Below are 21,682 nucleotides of genomic sequence, written 5' to 3'. Positions count from 1 at the left end.
ACTTTGCTTAAAATCCTGGGTACCTGAGGAAAGCCAGTGTCACTGGAGAGTGGCAGACCCTCTTGCTTGATTACCCACAAACCCTTTCCAACTTGCTCCCCTCTTGCTTGCTTCTCCTTGGAGACAAAGCCCAAAACCCATTTCCCAGCCATCTTCAGAGGCAGGGATGACAATAGAGCGCTCTGTCCTGAAAAATGTTATATAAAGGGATACCCACTAGAAGGACTAGGGCAGGCCCTTGTTCTTCTTCCTTTTGGGGGTGATGGTGTGAGGATATGATGCCTAGAGTTTGAGACCAGTAGCATGGCAGAGTCACTAACTTCACACCCTCATGTTGGGGAACCGATGAGTCACCTTCAGAAAGCTCTGACACCCGACTCTCTCTCACGACCCAGCATGTGTCCTTACGGTGTCAGCCGCTTTTAGCTGGGTCTTCTGATAGGTGCCGTCCAAGGCATCCTCACTGATGTGGGACAGGAGTCAGCAAATACTGTGACCTGTGTTCCAAGCCTGGGAGGAATGTATGACTGCAAACAGCTCAACTAGACTGGGAACTGTCAGAGCAGGGACGGGATCTGTCCTGGTCACGGCTGTATTCCCTGAATGAGCAAAGAGCCTGGGCATGGTCAGACCAAACCAAACTCACTGCCATCGAGTCAGTGCTGTGGGTTGCAGAGACTGTGATTATTTACTGGAATAGAAAGCCCAGTTATTCTCCTGCAGAGCTGGCTGGTGTTTTGAACTGCCAACCACGTGGATCATAGCCAACCGGGTAACCACTATACCACCTGGGCTCCTGGTAGGGCTTCAGAAATATTTTATGATTAGTTTAAATTAATGTATCAATTATTCTATCCACAGGCCTTCATTACATACCCCTGCTATATGCCATGCCTGGAGATAGCTGCCGGTGGTAAAGTGATAATAAGACACATGCTGTACTCTGGGTGCATTTGCAGTGGTTGTTGGTGAGGTAGAGGGGGCACACAGTTGTGCAAAGCACTGTAACACCGTAAGAAATGCTGTAGAGCGGAGCAGTCCTATCCAGTTGTGCCGTGAGAACACAGAGGAGGAAAGGAAGCAGTGCTGAACTGGGGCAGGTGAGGCTGACAGGGTTCCTGTGTTTACCGAATCAAAGCCAAACACCACCACCGAGTCAATTCTGACTCTGAGGGACCCCACATAGGGTTTCTGGACTGTAAGTGTCCGGGGCAGAGACAGCCTCCCTTTCTCGTGTGGAGTGTCTGCTAGGTTTGAACTGTTGACATTGTGTCTCCTAGTGGTACCAGCGGGGCCTCACAGATCCTGCCAGAGTTATCAGTCTTACTGTTCAGTTCAAACAGCAAATGTTGGTTTAGTATTCCGCTCGGCGCCCAACACCCCTTGTGATCATCAATAGTCATAATAGGTACAGTGCTGCCAAGGCAACTGCCACTGCCCTTTGGGATTGATGTAGCTATTCACTTCTCTCATCTTCGCAAGAGCACTCCGGGGCAGGCTCTGAGAGTTCCCCTATTTTACAGATGGAACAACTGATGTACAGAATCACAGATTTAATTTGCTCTCAATCCCATAGTTAGTGAGGACAGAGCCAGAACTGAAAGCAGGCAGGATGGCTGTATAGGCCAGGTGGTTGTGTACAGTGGCTGGGAAGAATGTGTTCCTAGATATTGCCAGTCATTCGAGAACTGAAATAGATGCTTTCATCCCAGCCCTGCTTCGCACATTTGCTCGGGACACATGTTGTGCTCACTTTTAGTTCTAGCCAGGGACCTGGCACTTGTTCCGGTCTTCCTGCAGCAGTCGCCGTTTCTCTCAGAGCGTACAAATAACCTAAAGCATGCCTCTGTTGGTTTCCTCCTTTATTCCGCATGTAGTCCATGAAGGACCAGGCCTAGGTTAGGCTGAGAAAGTCTTTTCTGCCTGTAGAATATGGGTTTAAAGACACTTTCTACTAAAGACATTTTTTCTTTCTTTACAAAATGTGGGAATTGTGAAGTCTAATTACTTAACTGTGCCAAATATGCTTTTTCAGCTTCTGCTAGACTTCGCTCAACACAAACTGTGCTTATCCTTGCATACACAATGAGCCTCATTAATTCCTTCTTCCTTCCAAGCTCACTGACGGAAAATGGAAACAAAACTGGGGTAAATGTTCTCTCTGCAATGTGTCCATGTTCAAACTTCACCTCAAATCTGGCTCTTTCCACTAATAGTGGGGATGCTTTGCCTTGATCAGATGGACCAGTGGGGCTAGAACTTAAATGACTGGTTGTGCTGTTTCTCCTGTGAACTACCAGATGAAACAGCACTTGCTGAAGAGTTGCAATAAAAATGAGGTAACAAATAGAGCCCTGGATGCATTCACTGCTAACCACCTCATCCATTCCACTATCAACACAAACACTCCCCTCAACTACCTTAGATACCATATCAGGTATAATATGCTCAGAATTACATTGATGCATCTTGGCAAGTAGATAGGAAATGACCTGATTTGGTAGGTCTGCTGTTGGTTGAGTAGATTCCAACTGATGCTGATGCTCAGCAGCCCTGTGCTAGTTAGTGTTTGCAGTGGTTGGTATTTGGGAAGTAGATCCCTAGGCGGTTCTCTAGGGGGACCTCTGAGTGGATTCCAAGTGCCATCCTTTCTGCTAGTGTCTGAGCACATTAATCATTTGCATTGCCCGTAGACTTCATAATGCACATACACTACTCATGTTATTCAATATCTAATGAAACCTGCTGATATGCTCTAAGCATATGAAACATCTCTAATGTGAGCGTCTCCAAGTTTCTCAACGATTTTCACCTAACAATGCACCTACCAGTGTGGTTTTAGAAGATGTACACAGGTTATCTGATACTTTTTTAAAAACATTTTTTTACGGGCTCATACAACTCTTATCCCAATCCATACATATACATACATCAATTGTATAAAGCACATCTGTACATTCTTTGCCCTAATCATATTCAAACATTTGCTCTCCACTTAAGCTCTTTTCATCAGGTCCTCTTTTTTTCCCCCTCCTTCCCCGCTCCCCCCTCCTTCATGAGCCATTGATAATTTATAGATTGTTATTTTGTCATATCTTGCCCTATCTGGAGTCTCCCTTCACCCCCTTTTCTGTTGCTCATCCCCCAGGGAGGAGGTCACATGTGGATCCTTGTAATCGGTTCCCTCTTTCCCACCCACTCACCTCTACCCTCCCAGTATCGCCCCTCACACCCCTGGTCCTGAAGGTATCATCCAGCCTGGATTCCCTGTGCCTCCAGCTTCTATATGCACCAGTGTACATCCTCTGCTCTATCAGACTTGCAAGGTAGAATTCGGATCATGGTAGTTGGGGGCGGGGGGAGGAAGTATCCAGGATCTGGGGGAAAGCTGTATTCTTGATCTGTGCTACGCCGCACCCTGACTGACTCATCTCCTCCCCTAAACGCCTCTGTGAGGGGATCTCCAGTGGCCGACAAATGGGCTTTAGGTCTCTGCTCTGCACTTCCCCCTTCATTCACTATGGTAAGATTTTTTTTTTATGATGCCTTATACCTGATCCCTTTGGCACCTCGTGATTGCACAGGCTGGTGTGCTTCTTCCATGTGGGCTTTGTTGCTTCTGTGCTAGATGGCCTCTTGTTCACCTTCAAGCCTTTAAGACCCCAGACAATATCTCTTTTGATAGCCGGGCACCATCAGCTTTCTTTGCCACATTTGCTTATGCACCCGTTTGTCCTCGGTGATCGTATCATGGAGGCGTGCAGCCAATGATAGATTTTTTTGTTCTTTGATGCCTGATAATTGATCCCTTTGGGACCACATGATCACACAGGCTGGTGTGTTCTTCCATGTGGGCTTTGTTGCTTCTGAGCTAGATGGCTGCTTGTTTATCTTCAAGCCTTTAAGACTCCAGACACTATCTCGTTTGATAGCCGGGCACCATCAGCTTTCTTCACCACATTTACTTGTTCACCCGTTTTGGCTTCAGCAGTTTGTTGGGAGGGTGAGCATCATAGAATGCCAATTTGATAGAAGAAAGTATTCATGCATTGAGGGAGTGCTTGAGTAGCGGCCCAAGGTCCTTCCACCACCTTAATACTAAACCTATAATTATAGGCACATAGGTCTATTTCCCCATCCTCATATATATATTTGCATGTACATGTCTTTGTCTAGACCTCTATAAATGCCCTTTGCCTCTTAGCTCTTTCCTCTCTTTCCATTGACTTTTCTCCTGTTCCACTATCATGCTCCGTCCTCACCTGGGTTACAGCTATACCTCTTCTTTACGTTACATTACCCTTGATCATTCCCTACCAGCCCTGCCACTCCCCCCTCACCACCAATTTGGATCCCATGTTGTTCCCTTGTCCCTGGGTTTGTTAACACCACTTCCTTACCCTTCACCTCCCCCAGCCCAAGTACCCCTGGAAATGTCGGTCCCATTGTTTTTCCTCCAGATAGTTCATCCAGCCTGTCTTATTTAGACAGACCTGTGGAGATAATAACATGCACAAAAACAAGACAGAGGAAAACAAAGCAACAGTATACAGCCAGACAACAAAACAACAAAAGCAAACCACTGACAAAGAACAAAACAAAATACATCAAGAAAGAAAAGCTTGTAGTAAGTTCAAGGATCATTTGTTGGCCTTTAGGAGTGTTTTCCAGTCCAGTCTGTTGGGGCCCCATGCCCTGGCCCCAAAGTTCACTTTCAGCATTCCCTGGGGACCTTGCTGCTCCATTCCCTTGCTGTTCGGCTGCACTCCCCCAGTGCTTTGCCTCGGTGTGGTGGGATCAGGTCAGGTGCAATTCCCACACTGTGTCTCCAGTGCTGTCCCCTGTATCGCCCTTAGTCACTGAGGGGCATCATGTCTCATAGTGGGGCCAGCCATGTTGTCCTCACTGTGGACTGGCTGCTCTAATCAGGAACATCATCCTCATGGCCTGGTGGGCCAGGCTGTGCTCCACTCTCTCCTCTTCCCCCTTCATCTGCTCCCATGTGCTCTGATCAGATATGTCCCTCTCCAGGAGCTGCAGAATCAATGTCATCTGATACTTTTTTCAGAAGGTAGAGTCCAGTTCTCCATGCTTGACATGGGCTGTACATCGGGACTTACTTCTTACCAATAGAATGTGGTACGGGTTGAAAGTGAGTGACTCCCAAGCACGGACCACAAAAGGAATTGTGACTCTTTCTGCTCATTTTCCCGAATGTTCTGCTCTGGGAGATGATCGGGCACGTAGTGAGAGCACTCAAGCAGATCTATGGAGAGATCTATGTGGTGAGGCTCCTGTCAACAACCAGACTGAGGGACCAGCTGGGAGAGGGAGCCACCTGAGAAGTGGATCTTCCAGTCATCCAAAAGTCACAAATGTCATCTTTATGTTTTCATTTTATTCTCTCAGTTCCTTTGATCTCCTTCTCCTTCGCTTAGTGCAAATTTACACAAACAAAAACATACATCCTTTTCAACAATTTATCCATTCCAGATCCATGCCATCGATGACATCAGTTAACATTGTTTCAGCATTCTTACTCTCTCTGCCTATATTTCACCACCAATAACATTTGCTCTCTGCACCTCTTAAAGCTCTCCTGGTTTCTTTAATAACTCTTGCCAATTTGTCCCATATAGATAATTATTTTAGAGAGTGAAATAATCAAGGTTGATAATTAGTATTAATGGAGCTAAATCGTTGTTATATTTAAAGATGACATGATTTCAGTGCAAGGTTTAAAGATTATTTCAGGACAATTGATTTCTGGCTTTTCCAATTTCGATGGACCCAGTAAAGCTCTTCTCTAGAAGAATGTTGTATTCTCTTCTACATTTTACTCCTTTTGAACAGAATATATCTATTGGGTCCATGATTAAAACAGTCAGTAAAGGTAGCTGTGCATGAAGTAATTGTTCTGGTCTCATAGCAAAGGAGGAGTGGTTCGTGAAGGCAATTAGACTTTATCCATTTCCTTCTCCCCTCCATGGGAGTCCTTGAGGCAGAACCCCCCCATCTGAGCTTATATTTAGGTTCCTGATCTACAGAAACCATGTAAGATAATATATGCGTGTTGTTTTAAGCCTCTACATTTTATAATAATTTGCTATGCAAAATACATCATTAACTTCCTGCCCAAATAAAGATGTAAAATTTGATCAATAAGTAAAGAAGGCAAAAGGAGCCTTGGACATCAATTCCTCTCTTCTCCCACCAATGAAGCCATTCTCCTAAACATCCGACTGCTTCTCAGACTTCATCTTCAATGACTTTCAAGATTAGAGAACACGCCCTTGTTTCGGGCTGTTCTGTCCACTCCTGTTGCCTGTGCAATGTCCATAAGTCTACCCTGCCTGCTTTTTCTACCTCACATCCCCGTTAGTGTTTACCCTTCAACATTTTCTTTTGAAATAGATGCTCTATTTCTCACACTGCCTGTAGAAAGTGCTCTTTGCAGTGGAGGGACTCCATCTGTACCTCAGATTGCTGTTAAATGGCTTGGGCCAAATGAGGCCTTGCCCTCTTGGTCCTTTACAGTTCAACTCTCACTTAGCACTCCAGCTCTCCAGTCCACAATCCCACAATGATCTTTGCTTTCTTGGTGGGCTGCTCTGCATTTTTGTTAGAGGTGTTATATCTTGACAGGCACTGCGGATGGAAAAGAGTCCTCCTGAGAAGTTTGAGCCACTCTATGTAAACCTATTCCCTAACTTTCTTATAATATACGGTAGATATATGCCGTATGTCAATATCTATCTATCTATCATCATCGTTCAGCCAGTCTGTATATCTATGTATGTATATAAGCTTGTATGTTTGTATCCATCCACCCATCTATCAATCACTCCATCAACCCACCAATTATCCATCTATTAGAATCCATGGTCTTACAACAGTTAAGTTCTCTGCTGTTTTGGGGACTCTGCCAGTTACATCAATATAATTTGTTTTGTTTGATTTAAATAAGATTTGCTGTCCTAAAGATTGCAGTTTAGGAAGCCTTATGGGGCAGTTCTCCTCTATTACATGGGGCCACTGTAAGTTGGAATTGACTCGATAGCAACTAAGAACAACTGTAACTACAACCACAACTGTATAGGTGTACACACACACACACACACACACACACAGCTACGATGGGGCTTGAATGCTCTGAGAAACATTCCATTATCTTTTTATTCCAGTTTTTTCCATGAACTCTTTGAAGGCCCTTGGTGTGTGTATTTGTATGGACGGCACAATGAGTTAGGTTTCAGATAGCGAACCACAAGGTTGGTAGTTCAAACCCACCACCTGCTCTACAGGAGAAAGGTGAGGTTGTATGCCCTTATAAAGAATTACAGTCTTAGAAACCCTATCTAGGGTCGCTGCGTTGGAATCGACTCAGTGGCAGTGGAGTTTGGTTTTGGCTTATGTAGCTATCTATATAAAACTACAGTGTCCCTGTGTGTATATGCAGGCAGTCCCTAGATTATGAATGCCTAAATGCCAGACTTACTCGCCCTTTAAAGTTGTCCTCTCTTTGAAACAATTAGGAACTCTGGTGGTGTTGTGGTCGCATGTTCGCCTGCTAACCCTGAGGTCAGCAGTTCGAACACACCGGCTGTTGCCAAGATTTATACTCTTGGAAACCCACAGGCACAGTTCAACCCTGCCCCACAGGTTCATTACGAGCCAGAATCCACTGGATGGCAGGAGGAGTTGAAACTACTGGCAACAGAATTTGATCATAATCACCTTAGCTGCCTCACTTCTACACCCCTGAAAAGGCCTTTGCGACTTTGCTTGCACTAAAGTGAGACTAAACAAGAACGATGCACCTGCTCCTACTTAGGTGGTTCACATTTGATATAAAGACCCACTGAGGAGCAGCTCCTGTGCTTAGGGATGGCATCTATCCCCTGAGGACAGTGGTTCTGTTTTACTCTCTTTTCCTCGTTTCTGGTGTGGGGCTTGCATATCCCAGCAGTGTGTGTATGGGGGGGGGGGATGAGGGTAGAGGGGAGGGGGGAAGGGCAGGGTTGATAATTCAAACACTGACCATCCTATTAGTTTTTTTGATCAAACTTATCCAGCCTACTGGCCTTTATGTCCTCTCTTCTTTCCCCCTTCATACTCCTTGCCCTAAGGAACCCAGAGTCCACAAAACGCACAGAAAGTCCTAGGAAACCAGCGAGCGGCAGCACCGAATCAGAGCAGAACGTAGCCTCAGGAAGAAATCTTTTTTGGTCTGCTATAATCACTACTTCTGATTACTTTCCCAGCTCCTGGTTTTAAAAATGTAGGTTGTACCTAAAATTAAAGTGGATGGCTCCATTTTTATAAATAGTAAATATAAAAGGACAGAACATTGCCACAGGCCTAGAATTTTTTTTTTTCTGTTAGAAGATTGTAACTTAAACTGTACTTGATTCATTACTTAATGCCGGGACAGAGGCAACTAGAACTGATGTGGGCAGTGCTTGTGTGTTTTTAACTAAGATAACCTCCGTAGCACGATGCTCTTGTCTACCCAGGGAGGCACAGGCATCGACTCGCTATCCACTCCTACCGCTAAGTTTCTTCTCACCAATGCTTCTGTTTTCTAACCAATTTCATTGTGTCACTTTCTCTTTGAATTAAAATGTAGAAACAAACAAATGAAAAATCAACAACCATCATAAGAAAAGGGCAGAAAGAAAGTAATAAACAAAGCTAAACACAGAACACCCCTTCAACTTCCTAAAGCATCTTTGTCGGTAACCAGGTTGCAACCATGTAGCAGCTTTCCTGCTTCCGGTTCTTAAGCACAGCTTTCCCAGAGCTATCACGTCACTGATATTCATGAGCGACCACTGCGACAGCTTAGTAAATGAACCCCAAGATGAATCCCTCTTTTCCTGTCAAATGTGACACAGATTCTCCAGGGGTTTATTTATGCCAGTTGGAGCTCCAGGTCTAAAGCGTGCGGTAATTTTGTTTCTCGGAGCCCCAGGCAGCAGTGTATTTCTTTTACACCCTAGGATCTCATCACGGAGATGGCGAACCTGCTCTCGTGTTTCTCCTTTGGCAAACGAGCGGCATAATCGGCGATGCCACCTGCTCGGCAGCGGGCAGGCAGAGCGGGGCGCACGCTGAGCAAAGCAGAGGACGCCTTCGTTAACATCGATGCAGCACTTCGTGGATGGAGAGCGAGCGCTATGCAAGGGTACGTTTTAATTATGGCCCCGGCCCTCCTTGCTTCTTGACTGCTTGTGAGAGAGGCAGATGCACGTGGGATCATTCTTTGGAAAGGGAACCCATGATCTAACTTTGAACACTTTAAAATAAACAAACCATGCCACTACCATGACGTTGATTTGGATTCAGGGTGACCCTACACGGGGATTGCCAAAGCTCGAAATGTTGATGGGAGCAGAGAGTGTTCACCTTCTCCTGGTGACCGGCTGGTGGGTTTGAACCACCGACCTTGCAGTGAGCAGTGCCATGCTTGCTTACTCGATAGCGCCACCAGAGCTCCTAGGTGCTTTGATATGAGAGAATTCAGTTTTCTGTGAGTTTCTGTGGTGATGTGTTTACACCTCATCCTATTGCCCACTTGCTGGAGAGATAAAAACACAAAACAAACCTCACTGCCATCCAGTTAATTCCACTGCACAGTGACCCTAGGGGACAGAGGGGAACTGTGCAATGGATTTCCAAGGCTGTACATCTTTAAGGGACCAGAAAGTCTCATCTTTCTCCCATGCACAAGGGCTCACAACAAGCGTACTCTTTGTAGGACCGGGAGTGGGTAATCTTATGGTAGCTGTCCTCTTATGAATTCGTATGGCTATCACTGGATTCTATTGCTATTATATATTCATTTCTTGTATATTCACATCTATGTTTTCCTTCCTGGAGACCCAAAACAGCAACCACCCCAAAACCCAGTTCTCTTACAGACGAGTACCTGCACGTCCATCCACAGCAATGCCTGCCTATTTCTACTAAGAGCGCATGCGCGGCAGTGTCAGGGCAGCATTACTTCCAAGAGCCCCACACTAGACACTGCCCACATGCAGAGAAAAGGTTGAAAGGAAAATAAATTGTGGCACATTTACACATTCCAATTCTATATAGAAATGAAAACTAACTATAACTAGATCCAAAGCAAAATATGGAGACATCTCACAAATGTATGACGATACGAGTCTAGATATGAAGCTGAACATGTACTATGATTCCTTTTATACACAGAACAAAAAGCAGGCAAAACCGACCCGCACTGCCATTTGTCAGAATTGTGATTGCTCTTGGAGGGAAGGGTGTATGAACTGCTGACGTGCTCTCTCTTTCTCGAGATGGGTAATGTTAGCCAGGTATGTTCAGATTGTGAAAATTCATTATTCTGCATGCTGAAGATCTGTGCACTTAGACACTTTTATTTGTGTTGTTCTTGAGAATAGGCACACCTGAACACACACCAAATTCACAATTTCTGCATGTACAATTTAGTGACATTGATTATTACATCCTTCAAGTTGGACAACATTCTCTCCTTTTTTTTCAGAGCTGTCCCTCCACTCTTTTTTTTTTTTTAATATGGAATGCTTCACGAATTTGCGTGTCATCCTTGCGCAGGGGCCATGCTAATCTTCTCTGTATCGTTTCAATTTTAGTATATGTGCTGCCAAAGCGAGCACTGTCCCTCCACTCTTAACATAACTTCATTGTCCCTAAATTCCTATCTGGTCTCATAGAGGACTTGCTATTATCATTGGTCTCATGTGAATAGATCTCCAAAGGGTGCACTGCTCCAGGTCGCTGACATCCTGCACTGGTTTCACTAACCTCTTGTTTTAAGAAGATTTTGGACCTGTGTGTGTGTGTGTGTGTGTGTGGTTGTGTGGTTGTGTGTGTGTGTGCATGCGCGTGCGCATATGTGTGACGGTTTAAAGATGATCTCAGGGAAATCTGTGTTCTTTTAAGATCACAAGTGTCAATGTAAGGTTTTCAAAGGATAGTGCCAATTTGTCTACCAGCACTGGGATTCAAGAGAACACTTGCCTCTTATTTCTGGTCGCTAGCTGGTGGAACACAGGGACCTCTGCCAGGTTCAGCAGGTAATAAAAATAGAAACTGTAAAACTTGTTTATGAAATTAGAGGAGTTTCCCTAAGCCTGAGCGAGAGTAGGAAAATACAAGGAAATACATAAGGTGTCCTCTGATCTTGCCTTGTCCTGCCTATGTCCGTCCATGCTGGGCTGAGAGCCACGCCAGATAAAGGTCTAGGGATGGGTTTCCTTTTTGAAAAAGATGTTGGAAATGAGCCCTAGCCTTTAAGCTCAGCTACTACATAAGACAAAACATAACGCTGCTCTCACAAGATACCTGCCATTTGTTTGTAACTAACTTTACTTCATAGCCATGGTTCTCAACCTTCCTAATGCTGCGACCCTTTCATATAGGTCCTCATGTTGTGGTGACCCCCAACCATAACATTATTTTCATTGCTACTTCATCACTGTCATTTTGCTAGTTATGAGTCATAATGTAAATATCTGATATGCAGGATATATTTTCATTGTTACAAATTGAACATAATTAAAGCATAGTGATTAATAACAAAATAAATAATCATATATTGTGAAATATTTATTTCTAATGACAAATGAAAGAAATTTTGTCTTGAAGCAGGGTGTAGCATGGGTAACAGTCTTCACACTAGGTATTCGTATGTAGGCGTATCTGCATGTGGACAGACTTGCCTGGAGATGATAGAGGAGCAGTATCTCGCTTCCTAAGACCATCACAATTATGTGTTTTCTGATTATCTTAAGCAACCCTTGTGAAAGGGTTGTTCAACCCCCAAAGGGGTCGCGACCCACAGGTAGAGAACCGCTGCTTTACATGAAGCCTCTCCTTGAAGTGTTGCGAACCTTGCACCATGATTTCAGAGAAACTTGCACTGGGCTCAATACAAATTTAATTAATAAGGTTAGGTGATAGGGGTTTAGAGTTTCCTTATGAAAGTGAAATCCAGTAAATGAATTGGTGTGTCCAGTCTGATTACATTTCCAGTGTCTGCAACCCCAAACTCAAATGACACGGGTAAGAAGAATTAACATAGTTATTTTTTACAAAATAAGAGATGCTTAGATAGCTCATATCCTTTTGTCAGTTTTTCTGAACCAAAGCTTCATGACTATTTATCAAGTTAAAAATCTCTCCTGGGATCTCCAGATGAAGTCCGTGAAAAGTATAAATAGTTATCATGTTCAGCTGCCGGGGGTGGGGGGGTGTTAAACTTATTCAGAAGTGCCTTCGAAGAAAGGTGTGTTAGTCTGGGTAGACTAGACAAACAAATCCAGGGAGACTCATATGTGTATAAGAAAGAGCTTTATATACTAGAGCAACTGAATATTGAGAAAACCTCTCAGCTCAGGCCAGATCAAGTCCATAACTCCAATATTAGCCCATATGTCTGATTCCAATCTATAAATTCCTTTTCAGACTCACAGAAAACATGCAATGACACCGAAAGCAGGAAATGATAGACCAGTGGGTGGAAAGTCTTGTGGATCCAGTGGCATTGTAAGCATCTCAGCACTGGTAGGGGTCTCTCATGGTTCCTCCAGCTCCCAGGGTTCTGGCTGCATAAGGGTAGCTTCATGTGGCTTCTCCCTGTGGCTTCTCATCAGAAATGTCTCACAGGGAGTGAGCAGAGAGAGGGTGTCTCCCGCCTCCACGGAGAAATACTAGAGTTCCCAGAATCCCCACACAGCGGCCTTGTTGGCTATCACATGATTGACAGGCTAGACCCCACCCCTTCACTCTTAATCCTGGCAAATGATAAAAGGTCTGGCTATTTACTTCTGAAAACAGAGCCATTGTAAACCCCATGACACACATGGGTCACCATGAGTTGGAATCTACTCTGTGGCAATGTTTTTGGCTTTGTTTTGTTTTTGATAACATATTGCCTGTAGATAAATATTAAATCTTAGAATATTATTTGATTATATGATTTCCCCCAAATTGTGAATGAGGCAGAAAGCATCAAAAGATAGAAGGAATGCTTTGGCCAAAAAAAGAACGGATCGAGAGTCAACTATTTCAAGATGCTACTGCTGTTATCATATTGTCCAGAGCTGATGGCATTGGAGAAAGAAATCCAAGCTGCTCTGAATACATAAATGAAAGCAAGGCTCCCAGAACTGATGGGACACCAATGGCAGTGCTTCACAAGACTGGTGTGGTACTAGCAGCATTCACTCGTCTGTGCCAAGACTTGGAGGGCAGCTACCTGGTCAGCTGACGGAAGTGATCTATACTGGTGCCCATTCCAAAGAAAGACAATACAACAGAACACGGATGCCATTGAGCAATATCATTAATACAATCAACAAAATTTTCCTGAAGATCACAGATAAATGGTTGCAGCAGTAAATTGACAGGGTGCTGCTAGAAATGTAAGCTGGATTCAGAAGAGAGATTTCAATCATGAAAACAGATGGATCTTGACTAAAAGTAGAAAAATATCATAAATACATTTACTTGTGTTTTATTGACAATTCAAAGACATTTGTTCGTGTGAATCATAACAGACTATGGGTAACATTGTGAAGAAATGAATTCCATAATACTTCCTTGTGTTCCTGTAGAACCCATACAAAGAGTGAGAGGCAGTCATTTGATCAAGATATCACGTGGCTTAAAATCAGGAAGGCTGTGTGTTAGGGTTGTATCCTTTCGCCAGCTCATTCAATCTGTATGCCGAGTAACGAATTCACGAAGCTGGGCTGTTGGATGAGAATCAGCATCAGGATGGAGGAAGGCTCTTTAACAGCCTGTGATAAGCAGCTGACTCCACCTGGCTGAAAGTCAAAAGGACTTGAAGCACGTATTGATGAAGCTGGTGGACCACATCCTTCAATATGAATTACCACTCAATGTAAAGAAAACAAAAACACCCTAAGCTAGACCAATAGATAACATCATGACACGCAGAGAAAATATGAAAAGTTTCAAGGATACTATTTTACGTGGATCCACAATCAATGCTCGTGAAATTAGCAGTGGAAAACTCAAATGATGTCTTGCATTGATTGCTTAACGCTGTTGCAAAGGTGTTCAGAGAATGAAGGTGTGACTGACCCGAGCTGTGATGGCCCCTCACCTGCCTATGAAAGTTGGACAAGGAAGATGGAAGACTGGCGGGAAATTGATACGTTTGAATTATGGTGCTCATGAACAATGTTGCAATTACTTTGGTCTGCCAGAACCAAAAGCACATTTGTCTTGAAAAAGTGGAGCTGGATGCACCTTAGAAGAGTGGATAGTCCTTGCAGAGGGGTAGTGGGGAGGAGATGAGTCACTCAGGGTTCAGTGTAGCAACAATGAAACTCAAAACCTTCCTCTAGTTCCTGAAAGCTTCCTCCCCTCCCAATCATCATGACCCCAATTCTACCTTGTGGACCTGGTTAGACCAGAGGATGTACAGCGGTGCAGTGGGGATCTGGAAACACAGGGAATCTAGGACGGATGAACCCCTCAGGACCAGCGGTGGGAATGGCGACACCGGGAGGGAAGGGGGTGTAGAAGGGGAGAACCGATCTTGGGGAATCTATGTGTGACCTCCTCTCTGGGAGATGGACAATGGGAAGGTGGGTGAGGGGAGATGCCGGGCAGTGTAAGATAGGATAAAATCATTATTTATAGACTATTAGGGGTGCAGGGGGATGGGGGGAGCGGGGGGAGGGGGAGGGAAGAAAAGGAAATCGAGCTGATTCCAGGAACCCAAGTGGAGGGTGAATTTTGAGGGCGATGAGGGCAACGAATGTATAGGGGTGCTTTACTCAATTGATGTATTTATGGATTGGGATGAGAGTTGTATGAGCCCCAATAAAAAGATTTATTAAAAATAAAAAATAATTTTAAAAACAACAACAAAAACAAAGAAGAGTGGATGGTGATCCTTCTGGTGACACTATGTCACCATCCTTTAGACCCATAATCAGGGAAGGCAGTCCCTGAAGAACGATGTCTTCCTTGGTAATGGAGAAGAACGGCAGAAGAGAGGCAACCTTTCGTGAGTGGCTAGAGCAGGGGGTGCAACAGCGTCTCACACAGAACCTCGATGGTGAGGGCAGCATGGAATGGGGAGTGTTTTATTCTGTCATCTATGAAATCCCGGTGATTTGGCCAGTCATAAGGCACCCCATAACAACACACTTCCACCTCCTTTGTAATAAAGTCAAATATTCTTAAAGAAAAAATGAAACCACAGAATCATATTTCTGAACCTAGGAACCTTCGGGTTCAACCTCCCACTCCTGGATGAATGATTTCATCCAAGTGTTTGAGCTTTGCAAATTTTGGACGCTGTTCTAGGCTCACATGATATAGTAATAAATAAGGCAAATAAAAATTCTTATCCCATAGCAAATCCATTCTAGGCAGTTAAGACATGTAACGAATGATGAACTTAATATGTGAGTGTAGAGGATGACAAGTTCTATGGATAAAGTACAGCAAGAGAAAGGTGAAATGGAATCAGGTTGTTCATAGGATTGTCAGGATCTCAGGTCGTAATAAAAATAACATGCATCACTTATGGGCTTTCAGGGACCCCAATGGCTAAAGACCCTCTTTCAGATCAGTGAGTTCCCTTTCTCAGCAGCAGACAGTTTTAAGAACTGTTCAGGATCAAGCCCGGGAGCACAGAGTTGATGGTCCCTTAAGCATTGGGTACCATCTGGGTGAGGATGACACCAGTCTGTGTGAGCTTCACAAGAATTGCTATTAATTGTCCACAATGTCCACAGAAATATCTCAGTAAAGCTTCTCGGTAGCCAAATGAATCGACTTGTTTCCTAGGGCGACCAAATTAAGCTAATTACATTTTGAAGGGCATCTGCCAAAATTCATGATCTTCATTTTTGAGAGGTTGCTAATTGTGCCATTGTTTCCAGTAATAGTGAGAGCAGCACGAACTGTCTTTGGAGACCTCTTCTCATTCTGAACCATCAGATCAAATCATCCATGAAGAAGAAGTGTCCCTCCTAGTCTCAGTGGTCTAAGTGCCAATCATCCACAAGCATGCACATCATTAAGTTATGAATTAAAAATAAGGAGAGACATACAATGCGACTCTCCGGGCATCGTTAAATTGGCCCTAACTCTCTTGCTTTCCTCACCACACGATTCTACCCACTAAACCTTATGATTTAACCTAAAGAGGCTACTTACATATTTTTTCACATCCACTGGGTTTTTCCCTCTGCTCCTTTGCTTCAATCTGTGTTACATGCATCCTTCCCTCCATGTAAGTCCCATGCTTATTTTAGGGCCTCGTCATGTTGTACCTCTCAGGGGCACCTGAGCCCTAACCATGACAGCCATGTCTCCTTCCCTGCTGAAGTACTTACATTGTTTCTCCACTGTCTCCTTGGCACCAGCCATAGACGGCCTTGAACAGTTAATTATGTTTTATGTCTGGGCTGTATTTCCCTGGTGGCATTGTAAGACACTCAAGGGCTTTGTGTTTCTGGGTCTTAGCCCAGAATCCTTCACCGGCTAGGTGTTTCATAAATGTGAGGGGGGACCGCTAGTCATGATAAAGGCAGCAGTTGAAATGATCACTTTTTAGATAATAAGAATTTCAGAGGGTGAGCAGGAGTTCTCATCCTCCTTCACATGCCCATTAAATGGCCTGTGGTCTGAGATACGGGCATGTCCTGGTTGTCCGGCCACATCACCAGGTTTCTGCACGCACAGGCCACTGTAACTGCAGTCTGGCTGAAAGCAATGGGCAGAGATTGAGTCTAGAGATGCGAGAATCCGGGGGCAGCACATGTACCCTGAACTAAAGAAATCCCTATTGGAGAAAACGGCAAGGGAAAACAACCGCCACTCACAAAACAAAGTACTCAGGCCACTTCTGAACACCTACTGTGTGCCAGGCCAGTTGGTAAGTATTTCAGAACAGTATCTCTACCCCTGCAAGGTATTTAGGAAACAAGGTATTCAGGAAACAAAAGTGAAGCAGGATTGACTGACCCAAGCTCAGTCACTCTAGACAGTAAGAGGCAGGCAGAGTATTTAGATGCCGGGCTGTGGTACTCTGTCCACAGAGAAGGCTTCCTCATCCCTGAGGCGGGACTTGTATCCGTGGCTGCCCCCCTGTGTTTGTCTGCATCCCAAAGGCAAAACAAAAGAAAAGTCTACTGGATTTCATATAATGATGGGATATTGAATTTACCAACTCCTTATTCAAGTGAGGCAATGGATGGCCATGGTTTTATGTAAAAGGCCCAAACCCACACAGCATGCAGAGGCAAAATCTAGAGTCCAACAGAATAGTGTGCATGTCAACACCCTGAGAACCTGATGGAGAGAGGCAACATGGGCAGCGGCGGAGCTTTCCCACCAAAGTGCCAACGTCTTCATGCTATCACCTGAGTCTTGGCATCGAAGCCTTGGGCTTCCAGTCCCTTCTGGAAGTCTGCCAATCAGACCTGCTGAGCAAATCAAGGCTGACACCGAGGATGTAATTTCTTTTCAAGGTAAAAAAAAAAAAAAAGCTCTCTCTATATAAATGAGGACAATGATGGTGCTAGTCAATAGTCTGTATAATATGAAGACAGAAATCTATTATAAGCTACAATGTTAATATATTTCAGAAGTTAATGAATTTCAAAGTCCTACAGTATTCCTCTAAAATCGAGGCATTACTTTCGAAGAGTCTGAAAGGCTTACTCAGCCTTAAAATAAAGCTAAGACCTGGCCCGAGCACTCTAGCAGTGCATTTTTATGGTGAGATCAAGAAACCGATAAATGCATATGTTCTTTGACCCAGTGAGTCTACCCCCGGGGAGTTATTCTTTGGGTGAATACGCCAAGTATACAAAGATAACTAAGTATGTTTTCTATAATGATATTTGGCTTGTGAAACCTTGGAAACAACCTGGATGCCTGTCAATAGAGAATGAGTGAAAAGAACTCATTCATACAATAGACTGCTGTGTAGTAGTTAAAACAAGTGAAGTAGATATGTGTGTGTCACTGTGGAAAGATTTGCCATTGTCTACTGTCACCATAACCTTGCTCCACAAATAAGCATGGAGCGTCTGTGGCCACACAATAATAAGTGCTTATTGCCCGAGGAGCTGGTGTTAAATGGAGGAGGATAGCTAGAGGGCTTTATTGATCTTGACCGGGCTCATTCACATATATGAAGTTTGGCGTGCTGCTGGCTGATCCAGGCTGCTTTGGGCTGTGTTCCTTGGACAACTCAATTCAGTCCCATCCCATTCCCCAGCAGCAAGCTCAGGCAAACAAAATAAAACAAAATCTCATTGATTCATAGTGACCCTTTTAGGACAGGTTACAAGGGTCCCTTTTAGTTTCTGAGACTGTAACTCTTTACAAGAGTAGAAAGCCCAGACTTTCTCCCTCGGAGCAGCTGGTGGTTTCAAACTGCTGACCTTATGCATGGCACCCCAATGTGTCACCAGTACACCACTAGGTTCCAACATATTCTGAAAATTGGGCAAATGAACAAGAGAGCAAGTCTCAATACATAATCCCATTGTCACGTCTTTTCTTTCAAATCTGCCAACAGTCCATATAACAAAGCAAATTATATCGTTGACCCAGTGCCACGGGGTGGTCATATGAATGAGGCGAGGGAGCACGGCAAACTGATAGGAAGGCGTGAGCGCTCACAGGCGTCACTGTTATCCACCACGGCACGTAGGGGCAGGGATCATGCTCTTTGACGGATCCTCAAACTCCTCGTCTATCCGCCTACCTAGGTGTTAGCACAGATCCATGCTTATGCTCGTGTGCACCAGGGAAAGTTCTAGACAGGTGCCAGAAAACTTACTATACTAGTCCTTTCTTGGAAATGTGGTTTTGTGGAAAGGGGTGGAATAGATTTGAAAATCCATTTTTCAACCCTCGGGGCTGTATGACTATTTATTTACATGATACAGGACTGTCTAGTGTTTCACATGATAAACGTTTATTGGGAACAAATGTAAGCGCCTGTGTTGCTGGGAGAGCAAAGCTGATGAGATGCAAAGTGGCTTTGTGACTCTTCACAACTGAGTAAATTGGGAGCCCAAATTCCATCTGTCAGTTCCGTTTTCCAAGCTCTTGAGCAAATGGTCTTCCAGATCCTTCTGCTAATGACTTTGACCCAAGCCTGGAAGAAACTGGTCCGCTGGAGGAAGAGCTCATTAATGAGCAAGATAAATCACTCCCAGATATGTCTTGAGCAAGCCCTGCCAAATGCAGTGGACCTAAGGAATCGAAATATGACAAACCTCCTAGTCAATGCTGGAGAAGTTCTCTTGGCCTGAAATTGAACACTCAACTTCTGTTCATTTTCAGTCATTTGACACATTGAAGTCGGCCAAAATCATCACAGAGTTTATATTTCTTAAATGTGTTGGTTTCTGGCTCTCGCATGCTGTCAGCAATCCCCATGGGCCTTCCACAAAGCTAAAGGCTGCTTTCCCCGGATGAAGCAGTGACACAAACCACACGCCAACACATCATCCCATGTGTAAACTGCACCTGTGGATGTGTTATCGGCACTGGTGGGATTCAGCTGGTTCGCACTGGTTTGGTAAATCCCATATCTAATTTCTCGTTGGGTTTGGCGAACGGGTTGTTAACAGGGTGTTTGTAATTGAGGTTCTCACTAAGGTGGGCAGTGGCCCAAGGGGGACATCACAAATTAGCGTTCCCTATTCTTGTTTAACGCTCATCTGCACAACTATCACGTTGAAATAATCACCTTTCAGTATATCTTTTTTCCGGCTTAAAAGCAGCGGTTACATTATTTGAATCCCACCCCTGGTTTTCTGTGCTCTGCGACTGCGACATCATGCAGTGCCCTCAGCTTCCTATTTTCATTGGTGTTTTCCACAATAAAACGGCTACATCAAAATCATAAACACGGAAGCCGTTAATCTGCAGAGGGATCCATTCAGATGAGAAATTTCTAATGTGTGTTGACAAAATATTCAATGCCTGGGAGACCAGAAATAGGGGGTGGTGGAAATCAACTAGATTTATGGATGAATGAAATATACTGATGAACTTTCTCCAAGTAAAATAAAACAATTTAAGGAATTATTGGCCAGAAAGTGCTTTTTTCATTCATTCAACAAGTATTCAAAGGCTGTGGCAGACTGGGAATACTATAGTAGGAATTTTTTTAAAAAGGATTTGCCTTGTAGATTTGGCTTTTTAGTAGATGAAAATAGACAATCATCTAACTAAAGACAGAGGGATTTCAGATGGTGAATAAAATCAGTCAGGGTTATCGGATGGACAGTATGGGTGAGGCAGCACTTCAACTCATCGGGGGTGGCTGGGGAAGACCACACTACAGAGGTCCCATTTGTCTCACACCCAAATAATGAGGAAGCCCCAGCCCTGTAGAGACTTACCGACAGCGAACAGCTTAGGTCCTGAGGTGGGAGACTGTGAGGGGGAAAGAGACCCAACAGCAGTAAATTAAGGGGAAGTTGTATACAAAATAAAGTCCAAGAGATAAGAAGGAGCCTTCCAGTGAAATCGGGGTGGGGAGGGGGGAAGGGGGATTCCTTTGATTCTACATGACGTTGGGAAATTTAAGCCCAGCACAGCAATGTCAGCGCCTTGCACCAACGAGGCCATGGCGGCGAGGCTACGCAGGAACCAATCTAGAACCTTGCCGTGTGATGAAAATAGCACCTGGTTTTCTTCCTTTTAAAATAGTGCATTAACAGAGTGCAGGTATTAAATTACAGCGTCCTTACTACGTGCCAGGTACTGCACTAAGCCTTTTGTTTGTTTTAATGTCTATACATCACTTGTGTATTTTTATTTAAGCCTCAAAAAGTCTACAACATCAGCATGACTGAGGCCCCCAGCTTTGCCGAGCATGAGGCCGAGACCCAGGGAGCTGGACTTCCCAGCCTGCACTCACGTTGCTCTGAAGGGTGCACACTGGCACGCATGTTTCTGTGGGACCCTTGGTCTCTCTTGAGTCTTCTTCACCTTGCGATGGCTCCACGGAATGCTCCCCCTTTCGTTTGACTTAGTTCATGGTCTAGTTCTTCCTCAGGGACATAAGTACTCAATCATGAGACTTCGTCTAGTTAGACAAACATAAAAACAACCCCACTACTGTCAAGTCAATTCTGTCTCATAATTAGTTATCCTGGGTTCAAACCTTACACATTTTGGTTAACAGCCAAACATTAGACCACTGTCTCACTGGAGCACCTTAAATAGTCTATGGTCATTGTCAGGGGAAGCCAGCCCCTAACACATCATTACGGGTCCGATAGGCGCAATTGTACAGCAGTAATAAGTAAAGATCATAGTAAAGTTACAGAGAGCATGAGAGATAGAAGTATTGAAATAAATGGAGTCAGACACGATTCATAGTAGCATGCTCACCTCAGCCCCACTCGATGGTCCACATGGAGGGAGAGAGAGAGCTCTAATGCTAGCCCAGGCTTTTTATATTCTCTGGGGACGTGCAAGCCCCTTAATTACAGGTGAGGACATACATCACTGGAAGGGGCTGTCCTATAGGTAATACAGTAATGAGAGGGGGTGGTCTAGGGACATACACACAATAGGAAGGGGAGGGATTGGGGTTATACATGTGACAAGATGGGCCGATCCTAGGTTTAGGATGGCGGCTTAACTTTGA

General features: G+C 44.3%; 1 non-coding gene across 1 annotated transcript; it reads right to left on the bottom strand.

Moving 5' to 3' along the window:
* Nucleotides 1-10,557: 10,557 nt before the first annotated feature.
* Nucleotides 10,558-10,664, bottom strand: LOC142447460 (U6 spliceosomal RNA). The gene has a single exon (XR_012784160.1). It is a non-coding gene; the product is annotated as a U6 spliceosomal RNA (small nuclear RNA).
* Nucleotides 10,665-21,682: the final 11,018 nt, after the last annotated feature.

Source organism: Tenrec ecaudatus, chromosome 4 (genome assembly GCF_050624435.1).
Source record: "Tenrec ecaudatus isolate mTenEca1 chromosome 4, mTenEca1.hap1, whole genome shotgun sequence".
NCBI lineage: Eukaryota > Metazoa > Chordata > Mammalia > Afrosoricida > Tenrecidae > Tenrec > Tenrec ecaudatus.
Note: the sequence above shows the minus strand (reverse complement) of the source record. Positions and strands in the feature narration are given on the sequence as shown.